The following is a 16,098-nucleotide window of genomic DNA, read 5'->3' as shown; positions in this document are numbered from 1 at the left end:
GCATTCCTGTTTCCATGGAGTTGGACACAGGAGCGAGTCAGTCACTTATGAGCCAGAAGACATTTGAGAGACTGTGGGGCAACAAAGAACAGAGGCCCAAGCTGAGTCCGATTCAGACAAAGCTGCGCACTTACACCAAGGAACTGATCCCAGTTATCGGCAGTGCGAACGTAAAGGTATCCTATGATGGAGAGATACACAAATTGCCACTGTAGGTTGTACCAGGCGACAGGTCAAAGTTGCTTGTCAGAAGCTAGATGGGGAAGATTCGGTGGAACTGGGAAGACGTCAGAGCACTATCTTCAGTGGACGATGCTTCCTGTGCTCAAGTGTTGAGCAAGTTTCCACCCCTATTTGAACCAACTTTACAGGTGCCAAAGTGCAGATCCACTTGGTCCCTGAGGCATGGCCTGTTCATCACAAGGCTCGAGTGGTCCCTTACATGATAAGGGAGAAAGTGGAGATCGAATTGGACAGACTCCAACGCGAGAGAATATATCACCAACCGAATTCAACGAGTGGGCCAGCCTGATTGTTCCGGTACTTAAGAGCGATGGCACGGTCAGAATCTGCGGCGACTACAAGGTTACGATCAACCGAGTTTCATTACAGGGCCAGTACCTGCTACCTAAAGCCGATGATCTCTTTGCAACATTAGCAAGGGGAAAGGGATTCACCAAGCTGGAACGAACCTTTGCTTACATGACCCAGGAGCTGGCTGAGTCGTCGAAAAAATTAACGTGCATTAACACATACAAGGGACTGTTTTTGTATCACAGGTGCCCATTCGGGATCCGCTCGGCCAAAGGAACATGGAGAGTCTGTTGAAATCGGTTCCACGCACCGTTGTATTTCAGGATGACATCCTAATCACTGGTCGCGACACCACCGAACACCTGCACAACCTGCAAGAGGTTTTAAGTCGACTAAACAGAGTCGGACTCCGGTTGAAATGATCCAAGTGTGTCTTCCTGGCGCCAGAGGTAGAATTCCTGGGGAGGAAGATTGCGGCAGACAGCATCAGGTCCACGGTCTCAAAGACAGAGGCCATCAAGAATGCACCCAAACCACGAAATATAACAGAGCTGCGCTCGTTCCTGGGACTCCTCAACTATTTCAGTAACTTTCTTCCAGGGTTGCGCACCTTGATCGAACCGTTGCACAAGTTGCGACGCAAGGGAGATGACTGGGTTTGGGGTCAAAATCAAGAGGCTGCCTTCAAAAAGGCCAGAAACTTGCTGTGTTCAAACAAGTTGCTCGTATTGTATGACCCAAGCAAACGTCTAGTTTTAGCATGTGACACATCGTCGTACAGTGTCGGGTATGTTTTACAGCAAACAAATGTAGCGGGCAAACTCCAACTGGTTGCATATGCGTCTAGAAGTCTATCCAAGACCAAAAGAGCCTACAGTATCGTCGAGAAGGAGGCTTTGGCCTGTGTTTGTGGGGTAAAAAAAATGCACCAGTATTTGTTCGGACTTCGGTTCAAGTTAGAAACTGACCACAAACCCCTAATCTCACTGTTTTCGGAAAGCAGAGGCATAAACACCAATGCTTTGTCGCAAATCCAAAGATGGGCACTAACACTGTCGACCTATGATTATACGATCCGCCACAGGCCAGGCACTGAGAACTGCGCCAATGCCCTCAGCTGGCTACTGTTGCCCATCACCGGGGTGGAAATGGCACAGCCCGCAGAACTGTGCCTGGCTATGGACGTCTTCGAAAGCGAAGAGTCACCCATAACAGCCCGCCAGATCAAGACCTGGACCAACCAGCACCCAGTGTAATCTCTTGTAAAAAGTTGTATCCTCAATGGGGGCTGGTCAGCGGTCTCAAGAGAAATGCAAGAGGAGATAAAGCTGTTTCACCGTTGTAAAGACGAAATGTCCATCCAATCGGATTGCCTCTTATGGGGCAATCGTGTCGTCCTGCCAAAAAAAGGCAAGGCAACCTTCATACGCGACCAGTACAGTGCCCACCCAGGCATAGTCAAGATGAAGGCTGTCGCCAGGTCCCACATCTGGTGGCCCAGCATTGACTCGTATTTGGAGTCGTGCATGCGCCAGTGTAACACTTGCTCACAATTGAGCAATGCCCCCAGGGAGGCTCCACTTAGTCTGTGGTCCTGGCTCTCAAAACCATGGTCCAGGATCCACGTAGATTATGCGGGCCCCTTTCTAGGAAAAATGTTCTTCGTTGTGGTGGACCCCTAATCTAAGTGGATTGAATGTGTAATAATAGCATCCAGCACATCCACCGCCACCATTAAAAGCCTCAAGGCCATGTTCACCACCTATGGCTTGCCCGACATTCTGGCCAGCGATAATCGTATGTGTTTCACCAGCTCAGAATTCAATGAATTCATGACCCACAATGGCATTAAGCATGTCAGGTCAGCCCCCTTCAAGCCCGCATCCAACGGCCAAGCGGAGCAGGCAGTCCATACCATAAAGCAGAGAAGAAACATAGAAAATAGGTGCAGGAGTAGGCCATTTGGCCCTTCGAGGCTCCTTACAAACGCGCCTATCCTGGGTGCTGATCAATTACAGGACATACCCACTCGCTTACCGGGTTCCCCCCTGCAGAGTTACTAATGAAACGTGCACTCAAAACCAGGCTCTCCTTAGTCCACCCCGACCTCACTGATCAGGTGGAAACCAGGCGTTAACAGCAAAACATGTACCATGATCGCGTGGCTGTATCACGCGACATCAATGTAAACTACCTGGTGTTTTTGCTGAATCATGGTCATGGCCCCAAATGGGTCGCTGGCACGGTTTTAGCCAAGAAGGAAAAGAGAGTGTTTTTTGTCAAACTGCTTAACGGACAAATATACAGAAAGCATTTGGACTAGACCAAATTGCGATTTACAGGTAACCAGGAACTACCGGGAGAGGACCTTCAGGGATCCACCTACACACACCCAATCAGCAACAGACCTAGCTGCCAACCACGAGGATGATCCCATCATCTCCAACAGTCCAGTCAGACCAACAGCGCTGCAAGACAGCAGTGGCCCGACCAACTCACCCATGCCAGAAGTGACACTCAGACGATCAACCACGGAGCACAGAATTCCGGATCGCCTCAACCTAACTCACATCAAAGACTTTGGGGGGGGGGGAATGTTGTCATATATGTATACTCTGAACCTACTATGCTGGTACCACTAGAGGGTGCAACTGTGGAGGCCCAGGCAGTGGCTGTAGAAAAGGCTGGGCATCACATTGCTGCCTCACTCTGGGTTACAATAAAGAGCTGAAGGTCACAGCAGTTCAAGCACAGCACAAGGCCTTGTGGAGTTATTCTACAGATAAGTCGAAACATATGAAGGGGAATGGACCAAAACCCGTTTGAAATGTGTAGCACAGTGGAAGGTGTAGCAACTGCGGGGATACTTCCTATCAAATCTGCTACCATCGCTGCCGTGGGTTTACAGGCTGGAATATTTTTATTAGCCCTCCATGAGTTATCGGGCTTCTTTACTGGCCACAGGGGTGAGTTTACATGTGTGGCCATGGTCCTCAATACATCTTGATCCACCAGGGAATTTATAGCAGTTTTCAAATCCCTTTCTGCTTTAAGGGGAAAATTATACTGTTTCTGGGACCGTGTCATCAGATCCCTGTCTATCTTCACCTCTGCCCCAGTTACTCTCCCGCAATCATGCTTGTGCATGGCAATGCATCCATATTCTCCCATACATACCCTTGATACCTGGCTGGAATGTTATCGACTAATCCTTCTAAGTCATAACTCCCTTTCGGCTTCATTGTGCAGGTGCTGTCTTTGTCTGTACTGTCCCTGGGAATCACTACAATCTTTCCAATTCTATCTGCAGCAACTGCCCCCCATAGGCAATTGTTTTTCATATCCACTATAACATGGTCGGCCCCGAGAACTCCCAAACCGGGCTGTTCCCACTTCATTAAAATGCACTCCCACTCTGTTATGTTAGGTCCTAACTCTATGGTTAAAGGGTTCGACACTGCCCCAGACTGCTCATTACCCATAAAACCCGCTAGTGTAAATAGGACTCCGCTCGACCACGGAGAAGTGGTCGGATTCGGTGAGTGGACAACCGTGCTCGAGGCTAGTGTATCGACTAAATATCTTTCCCGAACTGTTTCCACCCTCACATCCACACATGGCCTGTCCCACTCATCATATATGAGTGGACACAGGTATTCTGGCTGGGCGCACCGTCACAGTGGGAGTGCCGATGCATTGGGTCCATTTTCTCCCACTGCTGCGTCCAGCTTTCCTCCACCTGTGCCCATAACCTGCTGTAACATTTAGGAAGGATAGACAGAGAGGAAAAGGAGGCGAGGTGGCGTTGCTGGTTAAAGAGGAAATTAGCGCAATAGTAAGGAGGGACATTAGCCTGGATGATGTGGAATCGGTATGGGTGGAGCTGCGGAATACCAAAGGGCAGAAAACGCTAGTGGGAGTTGTGTACAGACCACCAAACAGTAGTAGTGAGGTTGGGGACAGCATCAAACAATAAATAAGGGATGTATACAATAAAGGTACAGCAGTTATCATGGGCAACTTTAATCTACATATTGATTGGGCTAACCAAACTGGTAGCAATGCGGTGGAGGAGGATTTCCTGGATTGTATTAGGGATGGTTTTCTAGACGAATATGTCGAGGAACCAACTAGAGGGCTGGCGATCCAAGACTGGGTGATGTGTAATGAGAAGGAACTAATGTGCAATCTTGTTGTGCGAAGCCCCTTAGGGTAGAGTGACCGTAATATGATAGAATTCTTTATTAAGATGGAGAGTGACACAGTTAATCCAGAAACTAGAGTCCTGAACTTAAGGAAAGATAACTTCGACGGTATGAGGCGTGATTTGGCTAGAATAGACTGGCAAAAGATACTCAAAGGGTTGACGGTGGATAAGCAATGGCAAACATTTAAAGATCACATGGATGAACTTCAACAATTGTACATCCCTGTCTGGAGTAAAAATAAAACGGGGAAGGTGGCTCAACCGTGGCGAACAAGGGAAATTAAGGATAGTGTTAGAACCAAGGAAGAGGATTATAAATTGGCTAGAAAAAGCAACAAACCTTAGGACTGTGAGAAATTTAGAATTCAACAGAGGAGGACTAAGGGTTTAATTAGGAGGGGGAAAATAGAGTACGAAATGAAGCTTGCAGGGAACATAAAAACTGACTGCAAAAGCTTCTGTAAATATGTGAAGAGAAAAAGATTAGTGAAGACAAACGTAGGTCCCTTGCAGTCAGGTGAATTCATAAAGAAATGGCAGACCAATTGAACAAATACTTCGGTTCTGTCTTCACGAAGGAAGATATAAATAACCTTCTGGATGTACTAGGGGACAGTGGGTCGAGTGAGAAGGAGGAACTGAAGGATATCCTTATTAGGCAGGAAATTGTGTTGGGGAAATTGATGGGATTGAAGGCTGATAATCCCCGGGGCCTGATAGTCTGCATCCCAGAGTACTTAAGGAAGTGGTCCGAGAAATAGTGGATGCATTGGTGATCATTTTCCAACAGTCTATTGACTCTGGATCAGTTCCTATGGACTGGAAGGTAGCTAATGTAACACCACTTTTGAAAAAAGGAGGGAGAGAGAAAGTGGGTAATTATAGACCGGTTAGCCTGACATCAGTAGTGGGGAAAATGTTGAAATCAATCATTAAGGATGAAATAGCAACGCATTTGGAAAGCAGTGACAGGATCGGTCCAAGTCAGCATGGATTTATGAAAGGGAAATCATGCTTGATGAATCTCCTGGAATTTTTTGAGGATGTAACTAGTAGAGTGGACAATGGAGAACCAGTGGATGTGGTGTATTTGGACTTTCAAAAGGCTTTTGACACGGTCCCGCACAAGAGATTGGTGTGCAATATCAAAGCACATGGTATTGGGGGTAATGTACTGACGTGGATAGAGACCTGGTTGGCAGACAGGAAGCAGAGAGTTCGGATAAACATGTCCTTTTCTTAGTGGAATGCCGCAGGGTTCAGTGCTGGGACCCCAGCTCTTTACAATATACATTAACAATTTTAGATGAAGGAATTGAGTGTATTATCTCCAAGTTTGCAGATGACACTAAACTGGGTGGCTGTGCTGTGAGGAGGGTGACATGGACAGGTTAGGTGAGTGGGCAAATGCATGGCAGATGCAGTATAATGTGGATAAATGTGAGGTTATCCATTTTGGGGGCAAAAACACAAAGGCAGAATATTACCTGAATGGTGGCAGATTAGGAAAAGGGGAGGTGGAACGAGACCTGGGTGTCATGGTTCATCAGTCATTGAAAGTTGGCATGCAGGTACAGCAGGCAGTGAAGAAGGCAAATGGTATGTTGGCCTTCATAGCTAGGGGATTTTTGAGTATAGGAGCAGGGAGGTCTTACTGCAGTTGTACAGGGCCTTGGTGATGCCTCAGCTGGAATATTGTGTTCAGTTTTGGTGTTCTAATCTGAGGAAGGACATTCTTGCTATTGAGGGAGTGCAGCGAAGGTTCACCAGATTGATTCCAGGGATGGCTGGACTGACATATGAGGAGAGACTAGATCAACTGGGCCTTTATTGACTGGAGTTTAGAAGGATGAAGGGGATCTCATAGAAACTTATAAGATTCTGACGGGACTGGATAGGTTAAATGCGGGAAGAATGTTCCCGATGTTGGGGAAGTCCAGAACCAGGGGACATAGTCTTAGGATAAGGGGTAGGCCATTTAGGACTGAGATGAGGAGAAACTTCTTCACTCAGAGAGTTGTTAACCTATGGAATTCCCTGCCGCAGAGAGTTGTTGATGCCAGTTCATTGGATATATTCAAGAGGGAGTTAGATATGGCCCTTATGGCTAAAGTGATCATGGGGTATGGCGAGAAAGCAGGAAAGGGGTACTGAGGGAATGATCTGCCATGATCTTATTGAATGGCGGTGCAGGCTCGAAGGGCCGAATGGCCTACTCCTGTACCTATTTTCCATGTTTCTATGTTTCTATGTAATGCGGCCACCAAAATCTGTACTGGGTCATTGGCTGCCTTGCTGTGGCTCTGTTTTGCCTCAGCACCCTCATAACCTGGCTTCCCATTTCGGGAGCCTACAATCCCTGCTCCAGTGTCCCAACTTCCCACAGTTATAACACTCTTGGGATCGACCCGCATTTCCTCCCTCTTGTCTGCATTCTTTCTTTTGCTTAACCTCTTCTTTAACTTCGTGCACCTTCCCTTTTAGTTTCTCCTCCTCCACTTGCCTAGACTTAAAAGCTAGAGTTAATCTTCGCAACACCCCTGCCTCTGTATTCTGGAGGTTGTCTGGGTCAAACCATGCTTCGACCTTTTCCCTGAGCCATGGCAAACTGTTAGCCATTATGGTTCTCAGCCAATGGTTCCTGGATTCCCCTATTAAGTCTGCCCGTACCATATTCCCTCCAGTGGCCCTTAAATAAGTCGGCTACAGTCTATCTTCAAACGTATTGGGTGATTCGTTTACTTGCTGCCTAGTCTGTTCTACCTGCCAGAACGGACTACCCTGACTGTACCCTAGCGCTGCCATGGTTTCCTCCTTTAAGCTCTGTGGGGTTCCACCACCTAACTTGGTGGCTGTTGACAAGCTCTGATAAAGCTTCCCCTCCAGCGAGAGCAGTGTTAGCTTCACTTTCTCCTCCTCGCTGCAGTTATTGATACCCCCTATTTGCTCTATATTAGCAAAATGAACAGAGACATCTCCTTGTTTTAACTTGACTACACCCGTCAGCATCTCCTGTAGCTGAAGCTACGTGTATGGGATCACATAATCGTTCTATAATTGAGCCGGACCATCATTTGGTGGGGGTGGGCCGAATTTCTGCTGTCTCAAAGGATACATCGGTTTCGTGGGTTCCGGTGCCTCGGGAGCCGGCCGATGCTCGCTATATTCGGGCCCATCATTTGACTCTTTCCCTTCTGGATCCTAATCTTCCTCGCCTGTTCCGGGTGCCATGAGACAAACCATCTCTTTGGCCCCATCTAACTCTGCTGTTAACTTGCGGATCTTTTCCTCACAAGGTCCGTGATCTGCCCCCTCGTAACCCTGTTTCTGCGCTACCTGATCGGCTATCTTGATTCTCCTGAGCTGTTCTTCTGCCTCTTTGGCTTTTTCTAAGTGCCTTTCACGTTGTTCAATGTAGGTCTGCTGCTGACTTTTGTACTCGGTCACCTGGCATTGTAAATATTCTTAAGTGATTCCGCACCGTTTCTTCCTTCCTACCCTGCTCCTGCCATTCTTTCTCGAAACTGACTACCTCGTCTTTTAACTTTTTATACTCCTCCTCCAGCTTTCCTATCCTTTCTCTTAACAGTTGAACCAAACCGCCTTCTCTTTTGACCCTCTGTGGTTGCTACTGACTGTCCACTCTGCCACTTTTTCCTGCGAATCTCCAGAGTGCAGCATTTCCCGTGCCTGTCATGTATGTACTTTTGGTATCACTAGCCACTAGATGGCGTCACTGTTGGAGGCCATTGGACTGCACGCACCTGTGTGCTGCCCCAGTATAAAAGGCCAGCCATTTTGTAAATTAGTCACTTTGCATAAAGCAGAGCCAAGGTCATACCTCTTGGAGTTAAACAGTACTCAGTCTAACAGTTATTGCATACACAACATTTGGCGACGAGGCAACAAGAACTTTTGCATGCAAAAATGAGCACAATTGGATTGTTGGAGCAATTTTTGGAAGGAGAAGATTGGGCAGACTTTGTGAGCCATTTGAGACAGTTCTTCGTGACGAACAAAATGGAGGAGGTCGGCAACGCAGATTGGCGCCGGGCGGTGTTCCTCACGGTTTGCGGTCCAAAGATTTATAGTCTGATAAAGAATCTACTCATGCCTGTGAGTACAACAGAGAAGACATATGAAGAATTGTGTACACTGGTACAGGACGATCTTAAGCCAGAAGAAGGCATCTCGAGATACAGATTTTACATGCATGTTCGCTCAGAGGGCCAGAATGCGGCGGAATTCGTTGATGACCTGAGACATCTAGCGGGACCATGTAAGTTCGGGGCTGTGTTGGCAGACATGCTGCGGGACTTCATTGTAATCGGCATCAACCACGAGGTGATCCTGCGTAAACTACTGCCGGTGGAGACGTCGGACTTGAACAGGGCCATCACAATCGCTCAGTCATGCATGACAACAGATAGAAATCTAAAGCAGATATCAGTTAAAAATCGAAACTTGGCAAGTACTGTAAATATGATTGATTTGGCGTTCGGCAGAGCGGCACATTGCAGGGCCTACCCGACTGCGTACGCGAAACCTGTGGATGCCCAAAGTTGGCCAGCGGGAATGCATCCGATTTCTCCGTGTTGGCGTTGTGGGGAAATCACCGGCACCAAAAGTGCCGATTTAAGCAATATAGTTGCAACGGCTGTCTGAGAGTGGGGCATCTCCAGCGCAAGTGTCCGCAGATGAGCAAGCGTGCTGCGAAACACCACGTGGAGGATGATGGTCAGACTAACGCGGATCCAGATACGCAATCTGAGGTACCAGAGGAGGAAGTGTATGGACTGTACTCGTCCCTAACTAAGAGCAAACCGATAATGATCAACGTGAAATTTAATGGGGTGCTGGTATTGATGGAACTGGACACGGGGGCGAGTCAATCGATAATGAGCCAGAGGGCATTCGACAAGCTGTGGGATACTAAGGCTGTGAAGCCCAGGCTGAGTCCAGTCAATGCCAAGTTGTGCACGTTCACCAAAGAACTCATAAAGGTGATTGACAGTGCCACAATTAAAGTGTCATATGACGGTGCGGTTCACGAGTTACCGCTATGGATTGTCCCAGGCAATGGCCCAACGCTGTTCGGCAGGAACTGGCTTGAAAAAAATCAGATGCGATTGGAACGCCATCAAGGCATTGTCATCAGCGAAAGATACATGTGCCCAAGTACTGAGCAACTTCCCCTCGCTGTTCAAACCAGGCATCGGCAACTTCACGGGAGCCAAGGTACAGATCCACGTGGACTTGGATGCAAGACCCGTCCATCATAAAGCTCGGGCAGTTCCGTATATAGTGAGGGAGAAGGTCAAAATCGAACTGGACAGACTCCAGCGTGAAGGGATCATATCACCGGTTGAATTTAATGATTGGGCCAGACCCATTGTTCCTGTGCTGAAAAGTGATGGCACAGTCAGAATCTGTGGAGACTACAAGGCTACGATCAACAGGGTTTCGAAACAATATCAATACCCATTACCGAAGCCTGATGACTTGTTTGCAATGCTAGCAGGGCTGAAGTCGTTCACCAAACTGGACTTGACGTCGGCCTACATGACACAGGAGCTGGTCGAGACGTCAAAGAGACTTACGTTTGTTAACACACAGAAAGGACTGTTTATTTAACACAGGTTCCCCTTTTGAAATTCGCTCGGCTGCAGCAATATTTCAGAGGAACATGGAGAGTCTACTGAAGTCCGTTGCCAGATCCATCGTGTTCCAAGATGACATCCTGATCACAGGTCGTGACTCCGAGGAACATCTGAACAACCTGGAAGAGGTTCTATATCGTCTGGACAAAGTGGGACTCAGACTGAAATGCTCGAAGTGCGTCTTTATGGCACCAGGGGAGGAAAATTGCTGCTGGCGGCATCAGGCCCATGGACGTGAAAACCAAGGCCATCAAGAATGCACCCAAGCTGCAGAATGTGATGGAGCTGCGTTCGTTCCTGGGTCTACTCAACTACTTCAGTAACTTCCTACCTAAATTGAGCACCTTTTTAGAACTGCTGCTAAGAAAACGCGACAACTAGGTGTGGGGTGAGTCTCAAGACAGAGCTTTTGAGAAAGCCACTAATCTGCTTTGCTCTAACAAGCTGCTGGTACATTATGACCCATGCAAACATTTAGTTTTGGCCTGTGATGCTTTGTCGCTTTGTCATATGGAATTGGTTGTGCACTCCAACAAGCTAATGAGTCGGGTAAACTTCAACCAGTCGTGTATGCTTCAAAAAGTTTGTCTAAAGCGGAAGGAGCCTACAGCATGGTAGAGAAAGAAGCACTAGCCTGTGTATATGGGGTTAAAAAGATGCATCAGTACCTGTTTGGTCTTCGGTTTGAACTGGAGACAGATCAGAAGCCACTCATTTCACTGTTCTCTGAAAAGAAAAGTATGAATACCAATGCTTCATCCCGCATCCAGAGGTGGGCGCCGACATTATCCACGTATGATTATGTCATTCGCCATAGACCTGGCACTGAGAATTGTGCCGATGCTTTGAATCGTCTGCCGTTGCCGGAGGTGGAAGCGTCACAACCGGCGGACCTATTGTTAGTTATGGATGCTTTTGAGAGTGAAGGAACCCTTGTCATGGCTCAACAAGTTAAGACCTGGACCAGCCAGGACCCGATTTTATCGGTGATGAAGAGTTGCATCCTCAAAGGTGATTGGTCTGCCATACCCAAGCAAATGTGCGAGAAGACCAAACCTTACATTCTTCGCAAAGATGAACTGTCTATTCAGCCAGATTGTATACTGTGGGGCAATTGTGTTGTTATGCCCAAGAAAGGGAGAGAGAAATTTGTACGTGTGCTACATAGCACACATCCTGCCATTGTAATGATGAAAGCCATCGCCAGGTCTCATGTATGGTGGGCGGGAATTGACTCTGAGCTGGAATCATGTGTGCATCAGTGCAACACTTGCATGCAGCTCAGTAAAGCACCAGCAGAATCGCCGCTGAGTCTGTGGTCGTGGCCGTCCAAACCATGGCCCAGGATCTACATAGACTTTGCCGGTCCCTTCCTGGGGAAGATGTTTTTAGTTGTGGTGGATGCATATTCGAAGTGGATAGAGTGTACAATATTATCCAGCACATCCACAGCTACAATTGAGAATCTCAGTGTCATGTTGCCTGACATCGTTGTTAGCGACAATGGATCGTGCTTCGCCAGTCAGCAGTTTCAAGAGTTCATGAAACTCAATGGTATCAAACATGTAAGATCAGCACCGTTCAAACCTGCATCCAGTGGACAAGCAGAACGTGCTGTTCAAATCATAAAGCAGAGTATGAAGCGAGTAACCCAAGGGTCACTGCAGACCCGCCTGTCATGCATACTGCTGAGTTACAGGACAAGACCACACATGCTTACCAGGATCTCGCCTGTTGAACTAATGATGAAGAGAGGTCTTAAGACCAAGCTATCTCTTGTACACCCTAACTTGAATAATCATGTTGAATATAGAAGACGAAGTCAGCAAAGATATCACGATCGCGCAGCTGTGTCACGCTACATTTCTGTAAATTATCCTATATATGTGCTGAATTATGGTCAGGGTCCCAAGTGGATCGCTGGTACTGTCATGGCCAAGGATGGCAACAGAGTATTTAGTGTCAAGCTCAAAAATGGGTAAACATGCAGGAAATATATGGATCAGATAAAGCTGTGGCACACAGATGAACCGGAACAGTCGGAGGAAGAGACAATCGATGATCAACAAACCTACCCCCAGTCATCAGAGGACTCAGTGGTCATCAGTGAATCGGGACCTTCAATCACTGACATGTTCAATGAAAATGGACTTTCAATCCCTGACATGGCCATTGCCACTCCCACCAGGTCAGCCACCCAGCCACCAGTTACAACAGACTCTGAACACTCACCCAAGGCTGGAGTTGAACTGAGATGGTCAAGCGTAACTGACCGGGAGTGTAAAACACCAAACCGTCTCAATTTGTAAAAGAGTGTTAATATCTCAGAGGGGGGTATTGTCATGTATGTACTTTTGGGATCACTAGCCACAAGATGGTGTCACTGTTGGAGGCCATTGGGTTGCACGCATGTGTATGCAGCCCAAGTATAAAAGGCCAGCCATTTTGTATATTAGTCACTTTGGGCCTTAATAAAGCAGAGCTAAAGTCATACCTCTTGGAGTTAAACAGTACTCAATCTAAGTTATTGCATACACAACAGTGCCCACGGTGCTGAAATGTCCAATTTGTTGCATATATATGCAGCTACCTTAGCCTCCATGGACTTTCTATGACTGCTGTTAGCCGCGGGCTGTATCGCATTTTGCTGCGGTGAGATCATTTCCAGTGCCTCTAGCTGAGAAATTCACCCTGACTACTTTGGTCTCCCCTGAGACCAACTCGCAGTAACCTGCGATTCCTGTTACTCAGGCTTCTCTCTTTGGCCACCCTATTTGACCCGAGACTACTCCGGTCTGTCAGAGCCTGTTTCTCTCCTGGTCCCCTAGTCGCCTTTGAGATCACCCTTGGCCTCCCTGAGACCCCCTTTTTTCACAGACTACCCCCGACTACTGCCCTAGTCAGCCAGAGCTCTTCGGCTACCCTAGTCGACCTTGGGAGTACTTGGATCTCCCTGAGACCCCTTTGCAGACTACCTGCGGCTTTCTCGGTGGCTACTCTTAATCAACTACTTTTCGATCCTTTTCGACTACGTTAGCCGACCTTAGACTTAACCAAGCCTCCCTCAGGGTTCTTGCCCTGGTTTTCTATTCCCAATGCCGAGGTCCTGCCGCCGGTTGCCAATTTCTGCAGGGTGTTTGTTTTTCACTTTACTCTGATTCTTAGACCTCGGAACTGACAGTGGGAAAGGACAACACGTGGCACAAAATTTAGGCTTAACCCAGTGTCAGTTTTATTATGCAACAAAAACCGACTAAAACTACAGAAACTACAGGACTAGGCTTCTGAGAAAATCGACATAAGACATACAATCACCATTCCTGGCTGTAGCTATTGTAGGTTAGTGGTCATTGGTTCCATAACCGGTTGACTCCTCTGTCCGTTCTCTGCAGTGCTGTTTCTTTCATGCCCTTCTGTCTCTCTGTTTGTCCTTCTTTGCGTTCTTCTTCCCGTCTTTCTGTGTTTCTGTGTTCGTATATTTATATCCATAGTATGAGTAAGTTTCCCGCTGAGCCGGGGTCCAATTAATGCATCTAGATCGATGTGGTGATTTGTTTAATTGGCTGTGGTGATGAATTTGAATGGTTACTAATTTGCACACAGAGTCGACAGTGCAATAGATAACTCCTTATCCTTAATGCCCTGTTATCCAAAAATGTGCATTTCGTAGGGTCCTTTGTAGTCCTGGTTTCTTGCAGACTTGTAGGGCCCAAGTTTCGGCCTCAATTACTCCTGATTTTTTGGAGCAACTGGTGTAGAACGGAGTATCTTAGAAATTCAAATTCTCGGCATTTAGTTTGCTCCAGTTCTACTCAGTTAGAACAGTTTCACTTTGGTACAGAATTTTCTTTTCAAAAGGGGGTGTGTCCGGCCACTTACGCCTGTTTTCAAAGTTTCGGCAGTGAAAACTTACTCCAAACTAACTTAGAATGGAGTAAGTGAAGATTTTTGTACGCTGGAAAAAACCTTGTCTACACTTTAGAAAATCAGGCGTAGGTTACAAATCAGGCGTAGGGAATGGGGGGTGGGGGGGAGGGTGTTTAAAGGGAAGTTTACAAACATTAAACACTTCAGTTTTACAAATAAGAAATAATAAAAAAAAAATCAATAAATAAAACATTTTCTACTTACCGACTGCAGCACCGGGAGCCCTCCAACAGCATGCTGGGATGCCCCCCCAGCCCCCCCCCCCCCCCCCGCAGTGTGTCTCTGTCAGCGTCTCAATCTCTCTGTTTGTCTGTCTGTCTGTGTGTGTCTCTCACTCTCTGTGTTTCTGACAGCGAGGGGAAGGGGAGGAGGGGAGTAGAGGGAGAGGGGGGGCAGGGGGAGGGGAGGGAGGGAGGCAGAGGGGGAGGGAGAGAAGGGGGAGGGGGGAGAAGGGGAGGAGAGAAGGGGGGAAGGAGGACAAGGGGAAAGGGGGGGAAGAGGAGAAGGGGAAAGGGGGAGAGGAGAAGGGGAAAGGGAAGTGAGAGGAAGGAGAAGGGGGGAAAGGAGAAGGGGGGGAAGGAGGGGGTGGGATGGGGAAGGAGGGAGGGGATGGAGGGGGGGGAAAGGAAAATGGGGGGGAAGGAGAAGGGGGGGGAGGCTGAATGGGCCGGGCCCGGCCAGGCCCAAGACTTTGGGCTGGGCCCATCCCCAGCACCAGATTTACAGGTAGGTGGCGTTGGGTTGGGTCGGGACCGCGTGTCGGGTCGGGGGGGTGGTGGGAGGGAGGTGAGGTCGGTTCGGTTTAGGTCGGGGGGAAGGAGGGAGGAAGAGGGAGGTCAGGTCGGGGGGGGGGGAGCGCGGGTCTGGTCCAGTCCGGGGGGTCAGGTCCGGTCCGGTCTGAGGGGGGTGGGGCAGCGGAGCGGGAGTCGGGTCGGGGTCGGGTCCAGTCCGGAGGCGGGGGGAAGCAGGAGTTGAGTCGGGTCGGGAGGAAGCAGGAGCTGGGCGTAGGAGGAGCCTTATCCACGCAGCCCGAGTGAGGCCATTCGTCCAGGGCTAGGGGCTGCGTGCTTTGGGCCCCTCCCACAGTTTTGGGCGCCTGGAGCTACTGCACATGCGCGCCCACTGTAGCGCGCATGTGCAGAGGTCCCGGCACTGTTTTCAGCGCAGGGACCTAGCTCCGCCCCCTACAGCTCGTACTGCGCCGCGCCGAGGGCCAGAGGACCAGCAGGGAGCCGGAGAATACGGAAGTTTTTTTTAGGCGCACTTTGTGGCGCGAAAAACAGGCGTCCAGGTCGGGGCTGCGCCGTTCTAGGCGCGGTCCGAAACTTGGGCACGTAGTCTCTGGGGGAACTGTTTTACCTCCTGATCTAACTTGTCTTTTCCTGTAGGATATTTGTGTCTTAAAGTAGATTATTCCAAAACTCTCCCAAGTAGCCTCCCATAAACGTCACCACCCATAAACACCAGCTCATCCAAAACTGTTGCTTGTGTCCTGTCCCACACCATGATCTGTTTACCCATCATCATTGCCTTCTTGACTTGCATTAGCTCCCAGTCCCAAATATTTAATATTTTCATCCTTTAGTTGAAATTCCATCATGGTTTTGCCTCTCCTTATCTTTGTAACCTCCTACAAACTCTTTCTCTGACTCTATCCTCTTGTGCATTTCCCCCTCCCTTGGCCCCACCATTGACGGTTATGTCTTCAGCTGCTTTGGCCACATTCTTTGAAAATCATTCCCTTAACTTCTCTGCCTTTCCACCTACCTC

At 48.4% G+C, this 16,098-nt stretch overlaps 1 protein-coding gene across 1 annotated transcript in view; it reads left to right on the top strand.

Annotated features, from left to right (window-relative positions):
• Nucleotides 1–16,098, top strand: part of LOC139229975 (solute carrier family 28 member 3-like) — a 249,072-nt gene that overhangs the window by 82,753 nt on the left and 150,221 nt on the right. The window lies entirely within an intron of this gene.

This window comes from Pristiophorus japonicus, chromosome 1, assembly GCF_044704955.1.
Source record: "Pristiophorus japonicus isolate sPriJap1 chromosome 1, sPriJap1.hap1, whole genome shotgun sequence".
Classification (NCBI taxonomy): domain Eukaryota; kingdom Metazoa; phylum Chordata; class Chondrichthyes; family Pristiophoridae; genus Pristiophorus; species Pristiophorus japonicus.
The sequence above is the reverse complement of the archived record's forward strand: the minus strand, read 5'-3'. Positions and strand labels throughout refer to the sequence as shown.